Source organism: Sphaeramia orbicularis, chromosome 13 (genome assembly GCF_902148855.1).
Source record: "Sphaeramia orbicularis chromosome 13, fSphaOr1.1, whole genome shotgun sequence".
Classification (NCBI taxonomy): Eukaryota; Metazoa; Chordata; class Actinopteri; order Kurtiformes; family Apogonidae; genus Sphaeramia; species Sphaeramia orbicularis.
In genome coordinates, this window is record NC_043969.1 from 44141188 (window position 1) to 44153301 (window position 12114).

Genomic DNA, 12114 nt, shown 5'->3' on the forward strand with positions numbered 1-12114 from the left:
GTAGGTGGTTCTAATCTGCACCATTTTTTGGTAATAGACTTTTTTACAGGCTGCTAATAGTATTTTATTCAAATATCTATCATTTTTTCTTACATTATTACCAATAATACATCCAAAATACATCACCAAACATGTTTTAGGGATTGCATAACCCAATATCTTAACAATTGTTGAATATACATCATCCCAAAATGATGCAAATTTAGGCAGAATTTTATGTAATTTTCATTCTGTTGTTTTTATATCAGTTTTATCTTTTTATAACGTTTTGTTTTCATCTTGTGGCATTGTGTCTTTTATAACATTTTTGTCTTGTTACACCTTATATCATTTTCATCTAGTTAGGTTTTTATGTGATTTTCATCTTGTTGCACCTTAATTATTATCATATTATTCACCATTTTTGTCAAATGGGTGAACCGGTGTCGCTGTTCCACCCATTTAGATTGAACTCCATACTGGTAGAGTGCACAATTACACAAAATCAAAAATAATTTATAATTTCCCTCAAGTCCCGCCAGTTTAAAAAGCAACTAAAGACCTTTTTGTTAAGACAGGCTTTTAGTAAAGGGTGGGTTTAATAACCATTTGCTTTTATGTTTTTATGCCTGTGTCTGTGTATTTAGTTATGTATTTTACTTCTGATATTATTGTAAAGCACTTTGTGAATTCTTTCTACGATAAATACTATATAATAAACTTTATTATTATTATTATTATTATTATTATTATTATTATTATTATTATTATTATTATAAGTCCATTACAACTTAAGTAATAAGCCTGTTTTTAAAAATATAAAGAGTAGAGAGTGAAAGGAGTAGTTGTCTGGAGAATAAATACTCTGGTAAAGTACAGATACCTGAAAACTCAATACCTACTGAAGTACAGCAATAAAGTCTTTATTATTTCCTACTGTTCCTACTGGAGTGGGAATATATTCAATGTTATAATGAAATTCAGAAATGCATTGTAAATGAGGTCATCCATGCTGTTTTTTTAAAGGTGATATAATGATAATGTTAATAATCATAAATGATTAAACAGCTGATGTCTTCTCTAGCCCTTCAGTAAAATTTTCAGCCATGAAAATACATGAACCGTGGAAGGAGTAACCTAAAAAAAAACAAAACAAAACTGAACCTACTGAACTAAAAACTAGGTCAGGTTAATAAATCTGGAAAAGACTGACTGAGCTGAACATCAGAGTTAACCCATAAAGACCCAGTGCTACTTTTGTGGCAGTTCCCAAAGGAATTTTTTCTCTCTATTTAACCTTTCTTATGTGATTTATCGCTAATTATTATTTTTTAATCCTCTGTATTTTGTGTTTTTTAAGTGTACATCAGGTATTTTCCTATATTTAATGTATTAATCATGTAGATGTTAATGTAAAATCAGATTAAATTTGGGGTTATTATATCAAACACAGAGCAAACTGAAGAAAAAGTGACTTTTTCAGCAAATATATTAATAACTGTGTATTAAAACAAGCGTCTCCATCCACTGCCATTGATCAAACTCAAGTTACTTTTTCAACAAAATCTATCATTAACTGAACATAAACCCAGTGTGTCCATCCACTGTCATTAATCCAACTCCATGGATTTTACTGGTGAATCAATGTTGTAGAAGATGACAGTGTTTCCATGGTTACTATGGAGCCTCTGAACGTCCAAATGGGTCATATCTGATGACCATGAAAAGATGACAACTGTATTTTACACCAATTATTTACATGTATTAGTGGATCAACAGGTGTCAAACAGTTTAGATCAGTAGATGGTTTTGGTCACCGGTGGCTGTTTGGGTCTTTATGGGTTAAACTAAAACTTTAATTGGATGAAATGAAATGTTTATCTTGGAGCCACTATTTTTCCTCACAGCCTCACCAGTTTGAAGCCTGAAATGAACCCATTGTCCATTGTCAACACCAACTTCTGCACATACTGATAGTCTGGAAAATACTTGACAATTAATCAGTCAGTCTCTGATAAAAATGCTCCAGTGCAGCTTGATTTAACCTATCTGAAACAGTGAAGTGTAGTCCCACCGCGGTACTTCATGCCATTAGTGAAATTCCAAAGATAACGCTTAAGTCAGCGTTGACATTGGCTCGCCATTATCTCATGTGATGGGAATCTCTGAAGTGAGCCGTTGGCATATCTGTATCTGGACGGAGGATGAAGGCCGAGGCTGGGAGGTGCCGCTGTGTAATTATTGTGCAAAACATGAGGAATGTGTGTGGCCGCTGCACTCGAGGAAGGAGATCATTAATCTGGAGCGATTATGGTTTGTGTCAGCAGTGTCGACTTCCACAACAGAAGGAGACGACTGATCCCAGAGGAGAATGAAGAGAGTGGTTACTATTCTGAAACTGGGTTTTGTCTTTGTTTTCTATCTGTGTTGTCTTTGTCATGTTTTGTGGGTTTTGTATGGACTGGGTGAGTCTCCTGGGTCAGGTCAACCTCAACAGAGAGATTGTATTCTCAAGGGGCTTCCTGATTAAATGAATAAAATAAAACTAAATAAAATAGAATATGATAAAGATGAGTTAACAGGAAATAAAAAAAATATATAAATTATGCATCTATTTGTTTTGAAAGAAGTTCAGGATTATTATTATTATTATTATTATTATTATTGTTGTTGTTGTTGTTGGGCTCAAATGAATGGAATTTTCTTCAAACTTTTATAAATGATGAAAGATGTGTTGGATTTTGATTTTATTGGATGTAATGAATGAATTGATCCATACACTAGACAACAATTATTTCATGAACACTTTTCTCTTAATCAGTAAGTGAAAATTAAACACTGAAACAAAGGTTTATTTTTGCTTCCACTGTTTCCATCCCTTGAATTCCCCAGAATACTAACAACACCAAAGAAATAAACATAATACATTAATAATTTAAAATTAAATTACATTTTCCTTAATTCACTTTGTGATGCTTTGGTCAAAGGCCCCGTGGTATTAGTTTTCGTCACCATGGGAGACCAGCAGAGTGACTCACTACTCCCTCTAGTGGTCATATGAACCCCCCGGCCCATCACTGGAAATAAATTCAGTTCATATCTGTACAAACCACTACTTTGGTAGAGCTTCAGAACTCTTTATTCTAAAGACTACTGATAATTTTAGATAATGTTTAATACTTCAAAGTACAAGTTCAAAGTAGAAAAGTCCCTTTAACCCTTTATCGGGCAAGTGACTATTTTTGGTAATTTCTGCAAACATTAAATATGGAGCCAATGCCGTGCCAAAGTCAGGTCAAGAAGCACGTTGGTTTTTATAACATTATACAGTGACTCAGAAAGATTTTATAGACACTTTGAAGCTGTCAATAGTGAACAAGAGTAATTTTTGTCAGTTTATGACCTTTATAACTGTTGTTTTATTGCATGTGTTTACTTTTTAGCAAGTGCTGCTCAGATGTTTTATGGCAAGAGGAGGGAGACTGTTGTCATGGCAACCAACCAGGAAGTAGATGACAATGTCCAATAACACATTAAGGTTGAAATTTAGAATTTCAGGGTATAGGGCTGTAACTAACGATGATTTTAAGAATTGATTAATGTGTAGATTATTTTAATAACTAACCATCAGATAAACACAAAGGACTCAATTCTCAAACATCTGTATTTAACCCAAAGCAGTATAGCCTGCAGACAAGTCATTACTTATTACATCCCCACAATGGCTTCGGGCATAATTAGCAAGCACTAGCCTGCTACCTAGACTTGTTATGGCAAGAGACTAGCAAGATATAATCTTCAACCTCCTCTGGTTATAGGCTATCAAACAAGTGTTGTATGTATTAGTTCCAGTCAACGATAGGTAATGTTAGTCTGGAGGCCTGATAAACGGACATGGATGAAAACTTTATAATTACAACAATAGTGCATAATGAGCTAGCGGGCTAAAATAACCACAACACACAGGTTATCTTAACCCTTTCATGCATAAATTATGAAAACCTTAGTCAAGATTTTTTAATTGAGTGTTTTTATTCCTCCTTAGGCACGAAAAAAAAAAGTTGCGATTGAGTTTTTTTTCCTCATGGAATTAAGAAAATGTTCATGCATTTAATTTTTGAAGTAAAGAAACGTGTTTACAACTCAATATCAGAAAGTGATATGAAAACAATGAAATAAAAAACATTTAATGCTGCTAATCTGATGTTTTCTCACATTTTAACATATTCTAATACTAGTTATAACTCATGTCATGGAGATAATATGCACAAAAAAAAACTTTTTGTCTAACAAATAACAACTGATTTACACTAAAACATATTACTCCAGATCAGGTTTATCAAGAACAGCAAAGTTACAGTAATGGTGTGAATTGCAGTGTATGGGATGATGCACAAGTGTCCACTGTGTTGGCTGATATGGAACTAAAACTACAAAACCCGTGAATATGCAAGAGAGCCACTGGAGAATAACTGTCCACTGTAGTCACCAGTATGCATGAAAGGGTTAAGCTAGGTTTGCCGAATGGGGCTGCCGTGGCCACCAGGAACATAATGTAAACCTAATTTTAAAAATCTGTGCCTGGATTCAAACCCTCAGCCATGCTGCTCTGTTTTCCTCCGTCATACTAAACACAGCGTACAGGCACGCCTCAATACTAATGTGCTCAAGACCCAACGAATCAACTACAAATTCATTGCCAAGTCTTTTAAGGTTGATTTAATTAATTTGTTGTTGCAGCACTATCAGAGTGCCCTACAAAGGGTTAAGTCAGTTTTTTTCAACTTGATAAAAATAAAAATAAAAAAAAACTTACTTATAAAAAATATGTGGTGAGTTGACAGAGACAATCCCAATACATAAAAGACATGACAAACTGTGAAATGTTCATTGTGGTCGGTTTCAGATGCTGCAGCTCTTTCATAATTCATAGTTTAAGTTCTTGTTTGTTCAGTATTAATTTTCAGCCTTGTAAATCCAAGCTGGACTGACTGTACATATCCTGACTGAGGAAAATCAAATTCTCACTTTGTGCAGTAATCTACACCTGGCTTTTCTGCCTCCGTCCATAATAATGTCATCTAAAATTAATGTGTATTTGCAACATAGTATAGCAAACTATTACATGATCAAAAACAAATTAATTTTAGCAAAAAAAAATGTCTCCAATTTGAATGTCTGGGGTTGCCAGACATTTGTGATGTTAAAATGGGGTCACGAGCTAAAAAAAAAAAAAAAAGGTTGGGAACCACTGGGTTAAGTAATAGAACTCAAAACTTTCATGTGTAAAATTTGGACTGATTTGCTTGTAATGAGACATATTTATAGTTTCATGTTTTACTGAATTAAATTTGTGATTTGTTTTGTGCTCCACAGTATGACCCTCTGTGAATCACTCCGACATTAGTCATTTCTTCTGCTTCCAGACTGCCACTGGAAGCTTTTTACACACAAAAAACTCCACCCAAACTACTTTTGAAATAACGTTTACAGCCCATGCCACTTCCCAGGTTAGTCATTCCAAAGCTTAACCTTTCTACCTACATAAATACACAAATGGCTATGCATATGCTCACGTGTGCCAAGCGTTACTGCCAAAGAAAACAGCTTACACAATGCATGTATTGATCTATTCAATCTGAGCATAACAGCCAGTCTCATACATAAGTCAGACATAAACATACTTCAACTATTTCTGGACCGATGACTTCACCTTTAAATGATGACGACTATTACCCTCGTTTTGGTTCATAGTTTTGAATGCTGATTGTTTCCCACTCTTTATTCCCGCTGCCATTCTGTTCACATCACAGTGTGACTCAAGAATCTCACAGGGCAACACAACATAACAGACATTTTTGGCGAGTTGCATGATCCATCTAAAGTCTGCAGCAGGTCATGTTTGGTCGAGGTGCAATGACCGCAAACGAGGGCCTTTGCCTGGAAGTGACAAATGTGTGTTATCTGCGCCAACTCACCAGCATGTACTCATTTATTTCGAGAGAAAGAGTGAAAAAGTGTAATTACGGGTGTTGTGTTGTGAAGCAGTTTTTGACACAACAGGTTACGGCAAGTAGATGATGACAGCATCTTAAGTAGCCCAGCGGGTTCTGCTTGAAGTTAAAAGTGAGAACTGAAGCAGAGAATACATGTTGGATAAAAGCCAAAATCCTGCTGTGACAGGAAGGCTTGGCTTGTTTGCATATCATGCTTCACCTGCACTAAGGTTAAGATAATAACTCTCATGTCATAACTTTTGGTATGTCACAGTTAGATTTGCACAAAAACATTTAAAAAATTGAAATCTTCAACGATATTTAGCCGCTAAAAGTCTAAATATGCATCAAAAAACAAAGAAAGATGCTTAATACTCTCTTGTTTTTAATGAAAATGTGCATGAAATTGACTAAACTTGTAAAAAGCAAACTAAAAAAATCACTTAAGAATAGGTTTAGGGTTAAGAATAGATGAAATGTGCATGTTACAACTCACTAAAATGGCATATTCTTAAAAAAAAAGAGGAAAAGAACTTTCTTGCTCTTCTGCTGCAATACTACGCAAATAATTGTTTAGCTTACCTGGAATATGTTATTAAGACAGAATTAGACATGCAGTATTTTCCTCTTTATCTACTTTTTCAGTGAAAAATATACCTGATCTAGAAACAAAGCCTGTTTATTTGATTGAAATCCCTTCAATTCATCACGTAAAAATAGGTTTAGGGTTAAAAATAGATGGAATGTGCATGTTACAACTTACTAAAATGGCATGTTCTTTGAAAAAAAATACGAAAAACTATCTTGCGTTTCTGCTGCGATATTATGCACATCATTGTTTTAGCTTGTGACAGGTTAAGTCTAATTCAGTTTTATCTGAAATATGTTATTAAGACAGAATTAGACATGCAATATTTTCTTTTATATGTACTTTTTCAGTGGACAAAATATACCTGATCTAGAAACAAAGCCTGTTTATGTCACTAAAATCCCTTCAATCAATCACTTAAAAATAAGTTTAGAATAGAATGTTAAGAATAGATGGAATGTGCATGTTACAACTCACTAAAATGGCATATTCTTAAAAAAAAAAAAAAAGAAGAAGGAAAAACTAGCTCTTCTGCTGTGATATTATGCTCATAATTGTTTTAGCTTGTGACAGGTTAAGTCTAATTCAGTTTTACCTGGAATATGTTATTAAGACTGAATTAGACATGCAGGATTTTCTTTTTTATCTACTTTTTCAGTGAAAAATATACCTGATCTAGAAACAAAGCCTGTTTATGTCACTAAAATCCCTTCAATCAATCACTTAAAAATAGGTTTAGGGTTAAGAATAGATGGAATGTACATGTACAACTCACTAAAATGGCATATTCTTTAAAAAAAAAAAAAAAAACAGAAAGAAAAGAAAAACTATCTTGCTCTTCTGCTGTGATATTATGCAGATCATTGTTTTAGCTTGTGGCAAGTTAAATCTAGTTCAGTTTTACCTGGAATATGTTGTTAAGACAGAATTAGACATGCAGTATTTTCTTTTTTATCTACTTTTCCAGTGAAAAATATACCTGATCTAGAAACAAAGCCTGTTTATGTCACTGAAATCCCCCCTTTTTTTCATTGTCTGTAATGTGTGGAAGTGTAAATATAGTCATTGTCATGGTTCCACTTAGACTGGGACTAATTATTTAAATCCAGGTTAAAGACCCACCTGTTCTCAGCTGCATTTGAATAGAGTTTTTATTCAGAAGTTCAGATCTGCACTGTTTCTTTTAAGCTTACAGTTTTTATCTGTTTTATCTATTTATCTGTTTTTGTTGTTTTTTTTCTCATGCCTATACATTTTTATTACTTCCTTGCTGTAATGCTTTTAATGTTCGATGTAAAGCACTTTGAATTGTCTTGTACATGAAATGTGCTATGTAAATAAACCTGCCTTGCTTTACCTAATTGAGACTCTGGTTAAACATGAGACACTGCTCTACAATTTCTTAAAAAATATCTGCTTCAGACATTAAATGTGCTAAATCTTACATACTTTAATAGGATGAATCAGAAAACAAATGACAAAAATGCTGATTAGCTCATATTTTCAATATATATGATGGTGTGTTATTACATATATGTTTGTTTATGAGCATTTATACAATAGATTAATAAATGTTCCACTAAATAGAACGTGTAAAGTGAATGCATTTTAATGTGCAGACGGTGTTTTGAGGTAGATCTGGCAGCTCTGACACAAACATTCCTTTCTAATAAAACCCATTCTCTCATTAATTTAACATTTTGGCCCAAAACTGCACTGTAAAAAAAATCCTGTTGTTTTTACGGAAAAAAAAACAGCAGCTGTGGTTTCCAGAACAATACTGTAAAAAACACATCCAACTGTAAACATATTTATGGAGTAACATGTAGATTTAACATTTTAAACATGTAGAGTTAACATTTTAAACATGTAGAGTTAACATTTTAATTATGTAGATTTAACATTTTAAACATGTAGATTTAACATTTTAAACATGTAGAGTTAACATTTTAATTATGTAGATTTAACATTTTAAACATGTAGAGTTAACATTTTAAACATGTAGAGTTAACATTTTAATTATGTAGATTTAACATTTTAAACATGTAGAGTTAACATTTTAAACATGTAGATGTAACATTTTAAACATGTAGAGTTAACATTTTAAACATGTAGAGTTAACATTTTAATTATGTAGATTTAACATTTTAAACATGTAGAGTTAACATTTTAAACATGTAGAGTTAACATTTTAATTATGTAGATTTAACATTTTAAACATGTAGAGTTAACATTTTAAACATGTAGATGTAACATTTTAAACATGTAGAGTTAACATTTTAAACATGTAGAGTTAACATTTTAAACATGTAGAGTTAACATTTTAAACATGTAGATTTAACATTTTAAACATGTAGAGTTAACATTTTAAACATGTAGAGTTAACATTTTAATTATGTAGAGTTAACATTTTAAACATGTAGAGTTAACATTTTAAACATGTAGAGTTAACATTTTAAACATGTAGAGTTAACATTTTAAACATGTAGATTTAACATTTTAAACATGTAGAGTTAACATTTTAAACATGTAGAGTTAACATTTTAATTATGTAGATTTAACATTTTAAACATGTAGAGTTAACATTTTAAACATGTAGAGTTAACATTTTAATTATGTAGAGTTAACATTTTAAACATGTAGAGTTAACATTTTAAACATGTAGAGTTAACATTGGATTTAAATGGTAAATGGACTGCACTTATTTAGCACATTTTCTCCACCTTCACAGTGTCCAAAGCGCTTTCCAAAACCACCAGGTCCAAATGGAGCAATTTAAGGTTCAGTGTCTTCCATGTAAACTTTGACATACAGTACGGACAGTCGGAGCCAGGACTCGAACCACCAACCCTTTGGTTACTGGACGAGCCACTCTACCAACCCATTAATTTACAAATTTGAAATGTTACACTGTAAAATGTTTACTTTTTTCTATCTATCTATCTATCTATCTATCTATCTATCTATCTATCTATCTATCTATCTATCTATCTATCTATCTATCTAAAGCAAATAGGCTGTTATTTCAACATTATGGTCTTGCAATTTAAACGGCACCACATTGTATTTCAATTTACAGTTTTATTTTATAAAAACAATAGAAATACATCATTTCTACATCCAAATCTGGTTTTGTTAACATACTCTTCCTGTAAAAACTACAGCTATATTTGATTTAATCGTTTACACAAAAATCTTATCAAATAAACAACTTTGCATTGTATTGTCACTTAGTTTTTTTTTTGTTTGTTTGTTTTTTGCAATTTTACAACTTTTTGGTGTTAATTCTACAGTCATTTTTTACAGTGTGTATTAGAAACTACAGCCAACAAGCACTTCTGTCTTAATTTTTCTTTATTAATGACTCAGATTTAGTGAAGTTAAACTGCTTTTATTGTGGAATCATTAGACTTGTGGACCAGTGAGACCAGCAGTGAAAGGTAGTCCAGTGGATCCACATGAGTCCTGCAGATGGTCGTTTCCTCTGCGGTTGTGGACGCAGTAACATCTGATTTTCATTACTTTTAAGAACAAGCTCCTCCTCGCATTGAAAGAGAAAACATGGAACAGCCGAGAACAGAACAGAACAGAGCAGAACAGACCAGTGAAGTGCGCCTCCACTCACTGAACACACCACAGCCAAAGTTTCCACTAAAACCCCTTCCACCGTCAGCTTCCCCACGCACACGCAGAAGTGTCCTACCTCCACAGACAGCCTTCCTGGTCCCGGTCCTGGTCTGAGCCTGGTCCTGGTCCTGGTCCGCAGCCCCGCTCCGGGTTCTGGTCTTCAGCTCTTAGTTCCTGGAGCCTGTTCTCAGACTGTGTGTGTGGTGGCGGAGGCTCCAGACAGACGCTCAGTCCAGGATCAGAGTCCAGCCCCCAGGATCCCCGACGCTGTAACCCGAGCCAGGTGATCCTGACGCACCCGGGACAGGTACCGACGGCCCGGAGGAGGGGGTCTGGGGGAAAACCGGGTACCGAGGGCCCGGGGGTCTGACGGGTACCAGGTCCGGGCACTGGTTTATTATGTAACTACATGTTATATAATCAAATATTATGATGACAGCTGCCCAAAAAATAATACATAAATAAAATAAAATAAAATAGTAAGTAAGTGACGTTTATTTATAAAGCGCTTTTCACAGAAAAAAATCACAAAGTGCTGTACATAAAATGGGTGCAAAAAATAAAATAAAATACTGACAGATCCCTTCTTGTTCATCCTCAATAAAACGAACCGAACTGATAGTTATTAATTATTTTATGCGTCTTTGTTCATTTTATCGATCGATTAATTTGTTCACTTGCTAATTATTTTGGTTCTTTTATATATATATATATATATATATATATATATATATATATATATATATATATATATATATATATATAAAATAAATAATAAAACCAAAATAATCAGCAAATGAACAAACTAATTGATCAACAAAATGAAACATTAACAACAGTAAAAAACAACAACAACAAAACAGTCAACAATTGAACAAAAACTATTAAATAAAATGAACAAAAATGCACAAAATAATAAATAAAAATCTATCACTAAATAAACAAAGAAAAAATACTAAAATAATCAATAAAATTAACAAACACAATCAAAGTCAACAAAAACAAGCATTAACATCAAAAATCATGTATATATATATATATATATATATATATATATATATATATATATATATATATATATATATATATATATATATATATATATATATAGTATTTTTTGGGGGGATACTTTTATTTTTGCTGTTAATACTTAAATTTGTTGACTTTTTTCATGTTTATTCATTTTATTGATTTAGTAATTTTTTGTTTATTTAATGAGAAAGTTTTATTTATTATTTTGTGCAATGTTGTTCATTTTAATTAATGATTTGTTCAATTTGTTGACTATGTTTTTTCTTTGACTTGTTAATTTTTCATTTTGTCAATCAATTAGTTAGTTAATTTGCCAATTATTTTGGTTTATTATATATATATATATATATATATATATATATATATATATATATATATATATATATATATATATATGTATAATTTATTTATTTATTTTTTAATTTTTGCTGTTAATGCTTAATTTTGTTGACTTAGTTCGTGCTTATTTATTTTATTGATTATTTTAATTTTTTAATATATATATTATATGTATTTATTTATATATTTTTATTATAATTTTTTATTTATTTAATGATAGAGATTTATTATTTTGTGCATTTTTGTTCATTTTCATTAAAAGTTTTTAATCAATTTGTCAACTATTTTGTTTCTTTTTTTTTTTTTTTTTACTTTTGTTAATGTTTAATTTTATCGATTGATTAGTTTGTTCATTTGCTGATTATTTTGATTTATTTCATTTTATTTAATTTTTTTTTTTATAATTGATCATTTTGGCAATGTTTTTGTTTTGTTGATCATTCTGTCATTGTTTATGTTCAAATGTTTGTGTTTTACTTTGTTCGTATTCATTCATTTTGTTTGATTTACTCTTTTTGTCATTATTTTATTGATTCATATTTATTATTTGGG

At 31.8% G+C, this 12114-nt stretch overlaps 1 protein-coding gene across 1 annotated transcript in view; it reads right to left on the reverse strand.

Moving 5' to 3' along the window:
* The window catches only part of ppp1r13l (protein phosphatase 1, regulatory subunit 13 like), a 48513-nt gene extending 38002 nt beyond the window's left edge, over positions 1-10511 (reverse strand). The window contains exon 1 of the mRNA XM_030153088.1: positions 10268-10511. The gene's annotated coding sequence lies outside the window, so the exon portion shown is untranslated. The remainder of the gene's footprint in view (positions 1-10267) is intronic.
* Positions 10512-12114: the final 1603 nt, after the last annotated feature.